Source organism: Tachypleus tridentatus, chromosome 1 (assembly GCF_004210375.1).
Source record: "Tachypleus tridentatus isolate NWPU-2018 chromosome 1, ASM421037v1, whole genome shotgun sequence".
NCBI classification, from domain to species: domain Eukaryota; kingdom Metazoa; phylum Arthropoda; class Merostomata; order Xiphosura; family Limulidae; genus Tachypleus; species Tachypleus tridentatus.
In genome coordinates, this window is record NC_134825.1 from 116,907,739 (window position 1) to 116,919,596 (window position 11,858).

Consider the following 11,858-nt stretch of genomic DNA (forward strand, 5'->3'; position numbering starts at 1 on the left):
ACCTGTAAGAGCTATAAAGGTGACCTATCAAACAACTTTGTCCAGAGCTGTATAAATATGTAACCTGTACGAGCTATAAAGGTGACCTATCAAACAACTTTGACCAGAGCTGTATAAATATGTAACCTGTAAGAGCTATAAAGGTGACCTATCAAACAACTTTGTCCAGAGCTGTATAAATATGTAACCTGTAATGAGCTATAAAGGTGACCTATCAAACAACTTTGTCCAGATTTTTATAAATAAGTAACCTGTACGAGCTATAAAGGTGACCTATCAAATGACTTTGTCCAGAGCTGTATAAATATGTAACCTGTAATGAGCTATAAAGGTGACCTATCAAATACTTTGTCCAGAGCTGTATAAATATGTAACCTGTACGAGCTCTAAAGGTGACCTATCAAACAACTTTGTCCAGAGTTGTATAAATATGTAACCTGTACGAGCTATGAAGGTGACCTATCAAATGACTTTGTCCAGAGCTGTATAAATATGTAACCTTTACGAGCTCTAAAGGTGACCTATCAAACAACTTTGACCAGAGCTGTATAAATATGTAACCTGTACGAGCTATAAAGGCGACCTATCAAACAACTTTGTCCAGAGCTGTATAAATATGTAACCTGTAATGAGCTATAAAGGTGACCTATCAAACAACTTTGTCCAGATTTTTATAAATAAGTAACCTGTACGAGCTATAAAGGTGACCTATCAAATGACTTTGTCCAGAGCTGTATAAATATGTAACCTGTACGAGCTATAAAGGTGACCTATCAAATGACTTTGTCCAGAGCTGTATAAATATGTAACCTGTACGAGCTATAAAGGTGACCTATCAAATACTTTGTCCAGAGCTGTATAAATATGTAACCTGTACGAGCTATAAAGGTGACCTATCAAACAACTTTGTCCAGAGTTGTATAAATATGTAACCTGTACGAGCTATGAAGGTGACCTATCAAATGACTTTGTCCAGAGCTGTATAAATATGTAACCTGTACGAGCTCTAAAGGTGACCTATCAAACAACTTTGACCAGAGCTGTATAAATATGTAACCTGTACGAGCTATAAAGGTGACCTATCAAACAACTTTCTCCAGAGCTGTATAAATATGTAACCTGTACGAGCTATAAAGGTGACCTATCAAACAACTTTGTCCAGAGCTGTATAAATAAGTAACCTGTACGAGCTATAAAGGTGACCTATCAAATGACTTTGTCCAGAGCTGTATAAATATGTAACCTGTACGAGCTATAAAGGTGACCTATCAAATGACTTTGTCTAGAGCTGTATAAATATGTAACCTGTACGAGCTATAAAGGTGACCTATCAAATGACTTTGTCCAGACCTGTATAAATATGTAACCTGTACGAGCTATAAAGGTGACCTATAAATCAACTTTCTCCAGATCTGTATAAATATGTAACCTGTACGAGCTATAAAGGTGAATAATAAAACAACTTTGTCCAGAGCTGAAAAATATGTAACCTGTACGAGCTATAAAGGTGAATAATCAAACAACTTTGTCCAGAGCTGTATAAATATGTAACCTGTACGAGCTATAAAGGTGACCTATCAAACAACTTTGTCCAGAGCTGTATAAATATGTAACCTGTACGAGCTATAAAGGTGACCTATCAAACGACTTTGTCCAGAGCTGTATAAATATGTAACCTGTACGAGCTATAAAGGTGACCTATCAAACAACTTTGTCCAGAGCTGTATAAATATGTAACCTGTACGAGCTATAAAGGTGACCTATCAAACAACTTTGTCCAGAGCTGTATAAATATGTAACCTGTACGAGCTCTAAAGGTGACCTATCAAACGACTTTGTTTAGAGCTGTATAAATATGTAACCTGTACGAGCTATGAAGGTGACCTGTCAAATGACTTTGTCCAGAGCTGTATAAATATGTAACCTGTAAGAGCTATAAAGGTGACCTATCAAACAACTTTGTCCAGAGCTGTATAAATATGTAACCTGTAATGAGCTGTAAAGGTGACTTATCAAACAACTTTGTCCAGAGCTGTATAAATATGTAACCTGTACGAGCTATAAAAGTGACCTATCAAATGACTTTGTCCAGACCTGTATAAATATGTAACCTATACGAGCTATAAAGGTGACCTATCAAACAACTTTGTCCAGAGCTGTATAAATATGTAACCTGTACGAGCTATAAAGGTGACCTATCAAACAACTTTGTCAAGAGCTGTATAAATATATAACCTGTACGAGCTATAAAGGTGACCTATCAAACATCTTTGTCCAGAGCTGTATAAATATGTAACCTGTACGAGCTATAAAGGTGACCTATCAAACAAGTTTGTCCAGAGCTGTATAAATATGTAACCTGTAAGAGCTATAAAGGTGACCTATCAAACAACTTTGTCCAGAGTTGTATAAATATGTAACCTGTACGAGCTATAAAGGTGACCTATCAAATGACTTTGTCCAGACCTGTATAAATATGTAACCTGTACGAGCTATAAAGGCGACCTATCAAACAACTTTGTCCAGAGCTGTATAATTATGTAACCTGTACGAGCTATAAAGGTGACCTATCAAATGACTTTGTCCAGAGCTGTATAAATATATAACCTGTACGAGCTATAAAGGTGACCTATCAAACAACTTTCTCCAGAGCTGTATAAATATATAACCTGTACGAGCTATAAAGGTGACCTATCAAACAACTTTGTCCAGAGTTGTATAAATAAGTAACCTGTACGAGCTATAAAGGTGACCTATCAAATGACTTTGTGCAGAGCTGTATAAATATGTAACCTGTACGAGCTATAAAGGTGACCTATCAAATGACTTTGTCCAGAGCTGTATAAATATGTAACCTGTACGAGCTATAAAAATGACCTATCAAACATCTTTGTCCAGAGCTGTATAAATATGTAACCTGTACGAGCTATAAGGGTGACCTATGAAACAAGTTTGTCCAGAGCTGTATAAATATGTAACCTGTAAAAGCTATAAAGGTGACCTATCAAACAACTTTGTCCAGAGCTGTATAAATATGTAACATGTACGAGCTATAAAGGCGACCTATCAAACAACTTTGTCCAGAGCTGTATAAATATGTAACCTGTACGAGCTATAAAGGTAACCTATCAAATGACTTTGTCCAGACTTGTATAAATATGTAACCTGTACGAGCTATAAAGGCGACCTATCAAACAACTTTGTCCAGAGCTGTATAATTATGTAACCTGTACGAGCTCTAAAGGTGACCTATCAAACAACTTTGTCCAGAGTTGTATAAATATGTAACCTGTACGAGCTATGAAGGTGACCTATCAAATGACTTTGTCCAGAGCTGTATAAATATGTAACCTTTACGAGCTCTAAAGGTGACCTATCAAACAACTTTGACCAGAGCTGTATAAATATGTAACCTGTACGAGCTATAAAGGTGACCTATCAAACAACTTTGTCCAGAGCTGTATAAATATGTAACCTGTACGAGCTATAAAGGTGACCTATCAAACAACTTTGTCCAGAGTTGTATAAATAAGTAACCTGTACGAGCTATAAAGGTGACCTATCAAATGACTTTGTCCAGAGCTGTATAAATATGTAACCTGTACGAGCTATAAAGGTGACCTATCAAATGACTTTGTCCAGAGCTGTATAAATATATAACCTGTACGAGCTATAAAGGTGACCTATCAAACAACTTTGTCCAGAGCTGTATAAATATGTAACCTGTACGAGCTATAAAGGTGACCTATCAAACAAGTTTGTCCAGTGCTTTACAAATATATAACCTGTACTAGCTATAAAGGTGACCTATCAAACAACTTTGTCCAGAGCTGTATAAATATGTAACCTGTACGAGCTATAAAGGTGACCTATCAAACAACTTTGTCCAGAGCTGTATAAATATGTAACCTGTACGAGCTATAAAGGTGACCTATCAAACAACTTTGTCCAGAGCTGTATTAATATGTAACCTGTACGAGCTATAAAGGTGACCTATCAAACAACTTTGTCCAGAGCTGTATAAATATGTAACCTGTACGAGCTATAAAGGTGACCTATCAAACGACTTTGTCCAGAGCTGTATAAATATGTAACCTGTACGAGCTATAAAAGTGACCTATCAAACAACTTTGTCCAAACTGTATAAATATGTAACCTGTACGAGCTATAAAGGTGACCTATCAAACAACTTTGTCCAAACTGTATAAATATGTAACCTGTACGAGCTATAAAGGTGACCTATCAAACAACTTTGTCCAGAGCTGTATAAATATGTAACCTGTACGAGCTATAAAGGTGACCTATCAAACAACTTTGTCCAGAGCTGTATAAATATGTAACCTGTACGAGCTATAAAGGTGACCTATCAAATGACTTAGTCCAGACCTGTATAAATATGTAACCTGTACGAGCAATAAAGGTGACCTATCAAACAACTTTGACCAGAGCTGTATAAATATGTAACCTGTACGAGCTATAAAGGTGACCTATCAAACAACTTTGTCCAGAGCTGTATAAATATGTAACCTGTACGAGCTATAAAGGTGACCTATCAAACAACTTTGTCCAGAGTTGTATAAATAAGTAACCTGTACGAGCTATAAAGGTGACCTATCAAATGACTTTGTCCAGAGCTGTATAAATATGTAACCTGTACGAGCTATAAAGGTGACCTATCAAATGACTTTGTCTAGAGCTGTATAAATATATAACCTGTACGAGCTATAAAGGTGACCTATCAAACAACTTTGTCCAGAGCTGTATAAATATGTAACCTGTACGAGCTATAAAGGTGACCTATCAAACAAGTTTGTCCAGTGCTTTATAAATATATAACCTGTACTAGCTATAAAGGTGACCTATCAAACAACTTTGTCCAGAGCTGTATAAATATGTAACCTGTACGAGCTATAAAGGTGACCTATCAAACGACTTCATCCAGAGCAGTATGAATATGTACCCTGTACGAGCTATAAAAATGACGTATCAAACAACTTTGTCCAGAGCTGTATAAATATGTAACCTGTACGAGCTATAAAGGTGACCTATCAAACAACTTTGTCCAGAGCTGTATAAATATGTAACCTGTACGAGCTATAAAGGTGACCTATCAAACAACTTTGTCCAGAGCTGTATAAATATGTAACCTGTACGAGCTATAAAGGTGACCTATCAAACAACTTTGTCCAGAGCTGTATAAATATGTAACCTGTACGAGCTATAAAGGTGACCTATCAAACGACTTTTTCCAGAGCTGTATAAATATGTAACCTGTACGAGCTCTAAAAGTGACCTATCAAACAACTTTGTCCAAACTGTATAAATATGTAACCTGTACGAGGTATAAAGGTGACCTATCAAACAACTTTGTCCAAACTGTATAAATATGTAACCTGTACGAGCTCTAAAGGTGACCTATCAAATGACTTTGTCCAGAGCTGTATAAATATGTAACCTGTACGAGCTATAAAGGTGACCTATCAAACATCTTTGTCCAGAGCTGTATAAATATGTAACCTGTACGAGCTATAAAGGCGACCTATCAAACAACTTTGTCCAGAGCTGTATAAATATGTAACCTGTACGAGCTAAAAAGTTGACCTATCAAACAACTTTGTCCAGATTTGTATAAATAAGTAACCTGTACGAGCTATAAAGGTGACCTATCAAACAACTTTGTCCAGATTTGTATAAATAAGTAACCTGTACGAGCTATAAAGGTGACCTATCAAACATCTTTGTCCAGAGCTGTATAAATATGTAACCTGTACGAGCTATAAAGGTGACCTATCAAATACTTTGTCCAGAGCTGTATAAATATGTAACCTGTACGAGCTAAAAAGTTGACCTATCAAACAACTTTGTCCAGATTTGTATAAATAAGTAACCTGTACGAGCTATAAAGGTGACCTATCAAACATCTTTGTCCAGAGCTGTATAAATATGTAACCTGTACGAGCTATAAAGGTGACCTATCAAATACTTTGTCCAGAGCTGTATAAATATGTAACCTGTACGAGCTATAAAGGTGAATAATCAAACAACTTTGTCCAGAGCTGAAAAATATGTAACCTGTACGAGCTATAAAGGTGACCTATCAAACAACTTTGTCCAGAGCTGTATAAATATGTAACCTGTACGAGCTCTAAAGGTGACCTATCAAACGACTTTGTCCAGAGCTGTATAAATATGTAACCTGTACGAGCTCTAAAAGTGACCTATCAAACAACTTTCTCCAAACTGTATAAATATGTAACCTGTACGAGCTATAAAGGTGACCTATCAAACAACTTTGTCCAGAGCTGTATAAATATGTAACCTGTACGAGCTGTAAAGGTGACCTATCAAACAACTTTGTCCAGAGTTGTATAAATAAGTAACCTGTACGAGCTATAAAGGTGACCTATCAAATGACTTTGTCCAGAGCTGTATAAATATGTATTCTGTACGAGCTATAAAGGTGACCTATCAAATGACTTTGTCTAGAGCTGTATATATATGTAATCTGTACGAGCTATAAAGGTGACCTATCAAACAAGTTTGTCCAGTGCTTTATAAATATATAACCTGTACCAGCTATAAAGGTGACCAATCAAACAACTTTGTCCAGAGCTGTATAAATATGTAACCTGTACGAGCTATAAAGGTGACCTATCAAACGATTTCATCCAGAGCAGTATAAATATGTACCCTGTACGAGCTATAAAAATGATCTATCAAACAACTTTGTCCAGAGCTGTATAAATATGTAACCTGTACGAGCTATAAAGGTGACCTATCAAACAACTTTATCCAGAGCTGTATAAATATGTAACCTGTACGAGCTATAAAGGTGACCTATCAAACAACTTTGTCCAGAGCTGTATAAATATGTAACCTGTACGAGCTATAAAGGTGACCTATCAAACAACTTTGTCCAGAGCTGTATAAATATGTAACCTGTACGAGCTATAAAGGTGACCTATCAAACGACTTTGTCCAGAGCTGTATAAATATGTAACCTGTACGAGCTCTAAAAGTGACCTATCAAACAACTTAGTCCAAACTGTATAAATATGTAACCTGTTCGAGCTATAAAGGTGACCTATCAAACGACTTTGTCCAGAGCTGTATAAATATGTAACCTCTACGAGCTATAAAGGTGACCTATCAAACATCTTTGTCCAGAGCTGTATAAATATGTAACCTGTAAGAGCTATAAAGGTGACCTATCAAACAACTTTGTCTAGAGCTGTATAAATATGTAACCTGTACGAGCTATAAAGGCGACCTATCAAACAACTTTGTCCAGAGCTGTATAAATATGTAACCTGTACGAGCTATAAAGGTGACCTATCAAACAACTTTGTCCAGATTTTTATAAATAAGTAACCTGTACGAGCTATAAAGGTGACCTATCAAATGACTTTGTCCAGAGCTGTATAAATATGTAATCTGTACGAGCTATAAAGGTGACCTATCAAATGACTTTGTCCAGAGCTGTATAAATATATAACCTGTACGAGCTATAAAGGTGACCTATCAAACATCTTTGTCCAGAGCTGTATAAATATGTAACCTGTACGAGCTATAAAGGTGACCTATCAAATACTTTGTCCAGAGCTGTATAAATATGTAACCTGTACGAGCTCTAAAGGTGACCTATCAAACAACTTTGTCCAGAGTTGTATAAATATGTAACCTGTACGAGCTATGAAGGTGACCTATCAAATGACTTTGTCCAGAGCTGTATAAATATGTAACCTTTACGAGCTCTAAAGGTGACCTATCAAACAACTTTGACCAGAGCTGTATAAATATGTAACCTGTACGAGCTATAAAGGTGACCTATCAAACAACTTTCTCCAGAGCTGTATAAATATGTAACCTGTACGAGCTATAAAGGTGACCTATCAAACAACTTTGTCCAGAGTTGTATAAATAAGTAACCTGTACGAGCTATAAAGGTGACCTATCAAATGACTTTGTCCAGAGCTGTATAAATATGTAACCTGTACGAGCTATAAAGGTGACCTATCAAATGACTTTGTCTAGAGCTGTATAAATATGTAACCTGTACGAGCTATAAAGGTGACCTATAAATCAACTTTCTCCAGATCTGTATAAATATGTAACCTGTACGAGCTATAAAGGTGAATAATCAAACAACTGTGTCCAGAGCTGAAAAATATGTAACCTGTACGAGCTATTAAGGTGAATAATCAAACAACTTTGTCCAGAGCTGTATAAATATGTAACCTGTACGAGCTATAAAGGTGACCTATCAAACAACTTTGTCGAGAGCTGTATAAATATGTAACCTGTACGAGCTATAAAGGTGACCTATCAAACGACTTTGTCCAGAGCTGTATAAATATGTAACCTGTACGAGCTATAAAGGTGACCTATCAAACAACTTTGTCCAGAGCTGAATAAATATGTAACCTGTACGAGCTATAAAGGTGACCTATGAAACAACTTTGTCCAGAGCTGTATAAATATGTAACCTGTACGAGCTCTAAAGGTGACCTATCAAACGACTTTGTTTAGAGCTGTATAAATATGTAACCTGTACGAGCTATGAAGGTGACCTGTCAAATGACTTTGTCCAGAGCTGTATAAATATGTAACCTGTAAGAGCTATAAAGGTGACCTATCAAACAACTTTGTCCAGAGTTGTATAAATATGTAACCTGTACGAGCTGTAAAGGCGACTTATCAAACAACTTTGTCCAGAGCTGTATAAATATGTAACCTGTACGAGCTATAAAAGTGACCTATCAAATGACTTTGTCCAGACCTGTATAAATATGTAGCCTGTACGAGCTATAAAGGCGACCTATCAAACAACTTTGTCCAGAGCTGTATAAATATGTAACCTGTACGAGCTATAAAGGTGACCTATCAAACAACTTTGTCAAGAGCTGTATAAATATATAACCTGTACGAGCTGTAAAGGTGACCTATCAAACAACTTTGTCCAGAGTTGTATAAATATGTAACCTGTACGAGCTATGAAGGTGACCTATCAAATGACTTTGTCCAGAGCTGTATAAATATGTAACCTGAACGAGATATAAAGGTGACCTATCAAACATCTTTGTCCAGAGCTGTATAAATATGTAACCTGTACGAGTTATAAAGGTGACCTATCAAACAAGTTTGTCCAGAGCTGTATAAATATGTAACCTGTAAGAGCTATAAAGGTGACCTATCAAACAACTTTGTCCAGAGTTGTATAAATATGTAACCTGTACGAGCTATAAAGGTGACCTATCAAATGACTTTGTCCAGACCTGTATAAATATGTAACCTGTACGAGCTATAAAGGCGACCTCTCAAACAACTTTGTCCAGAGCTGTATAATTATGTAACCTGTACGAGCTATAAAGGTGACCTATCAAATGACTTTGTCCAGACCTGTATAAATATGTAACCTGTACGAGCTATAAAGGTGACCTATCAAACAACTTTGTCCAGAGCTGTATAAATATGTAACCTGTACGAGCTATAAAGGTGACCTATCAAATGACTTTGTCCAGAGCTGTATAAATATATAACCTGTACGAGCTATAAAGGTGACCTATCAAACAACTTTGTCCAGAGTTGTATAAATATGTAACCTGTACGAGCTATGAAGGTGACCTATCAAATGACTTTGTCCAGAGCTGTATAAATATGTAACCTGTACGAGCTATAAAGGTGACCTATCAAACATCTTTGTCCAGAGCTGTATAAATATGTAACCTGTACGAGCTATAAAGGTTACCTATCAAACAAGTTTGTCCAGAGCTGTATAAATATGTAACCTGTAAGAGCTATAAAGGTGACCTATCAAACAACTTTGTCCAGAGTTGTATAAATATGTAACCTGTACGAGCTATAAAGGCGACTTATCAAACAACTTTGTCCAAAGCTGTATAAATATGTAACCTGTACGAGCTATAAAGGTGACCTATCAAATGACTTTGTCCAGACCTGTATAAATATGTAACCTGTACGAGCTATAAAGTCGACCTATCAAACAACTTTGTCCAGAGCTGTATAAATATGTAACCTGTACGAGCTATAAAGGTGACTTATAAAACAACTTTGTCCAGAGCTGTATAAATATGTAACCTGTACGAGCTATAAAGGTGACCTATCAAACAACTTTGTCCAGAGCTGTATAAATATGTAACCTGTACGAGCTATAATGGTGACCTATCAAATGACTTTGTCCAGACCTGTATAAATATGTAACCTGTACGAGCTATAAAGGTGACCTATCAAATGACTTTGTCTAGAGCTGTATAAATATATAACCTGTACGAGCTATAAATGTGACCTATCAAACAACTTTGTCCAGAGCTGTATAAATATGTAACCTGTACGAGCTATAAAGGTGACCTATCAAACAAGTTTGTCCAGTGCTTTATAAATATATAACCTGTACTAGCTATAAAGGTGACCTATCAAACAACATTGTCCAGAGCTGTATAAATATGTAACCTGTACGAGCTATAAAGGTGACCTATCAAACAACTTTGTCCAGAGCTGTATAAATATGTAACCTGTACGAGCTATAAAGGTGACCTATCAAACAACTTTGTCCAGAGCTGTATAAATATGTAACCTGTACGAGCTATAAAGGTGACCTATCAAACAACTTTGTCCAGAGCTGTATAAATATGTAACCTGTACGAGCTATAAAGGTGACCTATCAAACAACTTTGTCCAGAGATGTATAAATATGTAACCTGTACGAGCTATAAAGGTGACCTATCAAACGACTTTGTCCAGAGCTGTATAAATATGTAACCTGTACGAGCTCTAAAAGTGACCTATCAAACAACTTTGTCCAAACTGTATAAATATGTAACCAGTACGAGCTATAAAGGTGACCTATCAAACAACTTTATCCAAACTGTATAAATATGTAACCTGTACGAGCTCTAAAGGTGACCTATCAAATGACTTTGTCCAGAGCTGTATAAATATGTAACCTGTACGAGCTATAAAGGTGACCTATCAAACATCTTTGTCCCGAGCTGTATAAATATGTAACCTGTAAGAGCTATAAAGGTGACCTATCAAACAACTTTGTCTAGAGCTGTATAAATATATAACCTGTACGAGCTATAAAGGTGAATAATCAAACAACTTTGTCCAGAGCTGAAAAATATGTAACCTGTACGAGCTTTAAAAGTGACCTATCAAACAACTTTGTCCAGAGCTGTATAAATATGTAACCTGTACGAGCTCTAAAGGTGACCTATCAAACGACTTTGTCCAGAGCTGTATAAATATGTAACCTGTACGAGCTCTAAAAGTGACCTATCAAACAACTTTCTCCAAACTGTATAAATATGTAACCTGTACGAGCTATAAAGGTGACCTATCAAACGACTTCATCCAGAGCAGTATAAATATGTACCCTGTACGAGCTATAAAAATGACCTATCAAACAACTTTGTCCAGAGCTGTATAAATATGTAACCTGTACGAGCTATAAAGGTGACCTATCAAACAACTTTATCCAGAGCTGTATAAATATGTAACCTGTACGAGCTATAAAGGTGACCTATCAAACAACTTTGTCCAGAGCTGTATAAATATGTAACCTGTACGAGCTATAAAGGTGACCTATCAAACAACTTTGTCCAGAGCTGTATAAATATGTAACCTGTACGAGCTATAAAGGTGACCTATCAAACGACTTTGTCAAGAGCTGTATAAATATGTAACCTGTACGAGCTCTAAAAGTGACCTATCAAACAACTTAGTCCAAACTGTATAAATATGTAACCTGTTCGAGCTATAAAGGTGACCTATCAAATGACTTTGTCCAGAGCTGTATAAATATGTAACCTCTACGAGCTATAAAGGTGACCTATCAA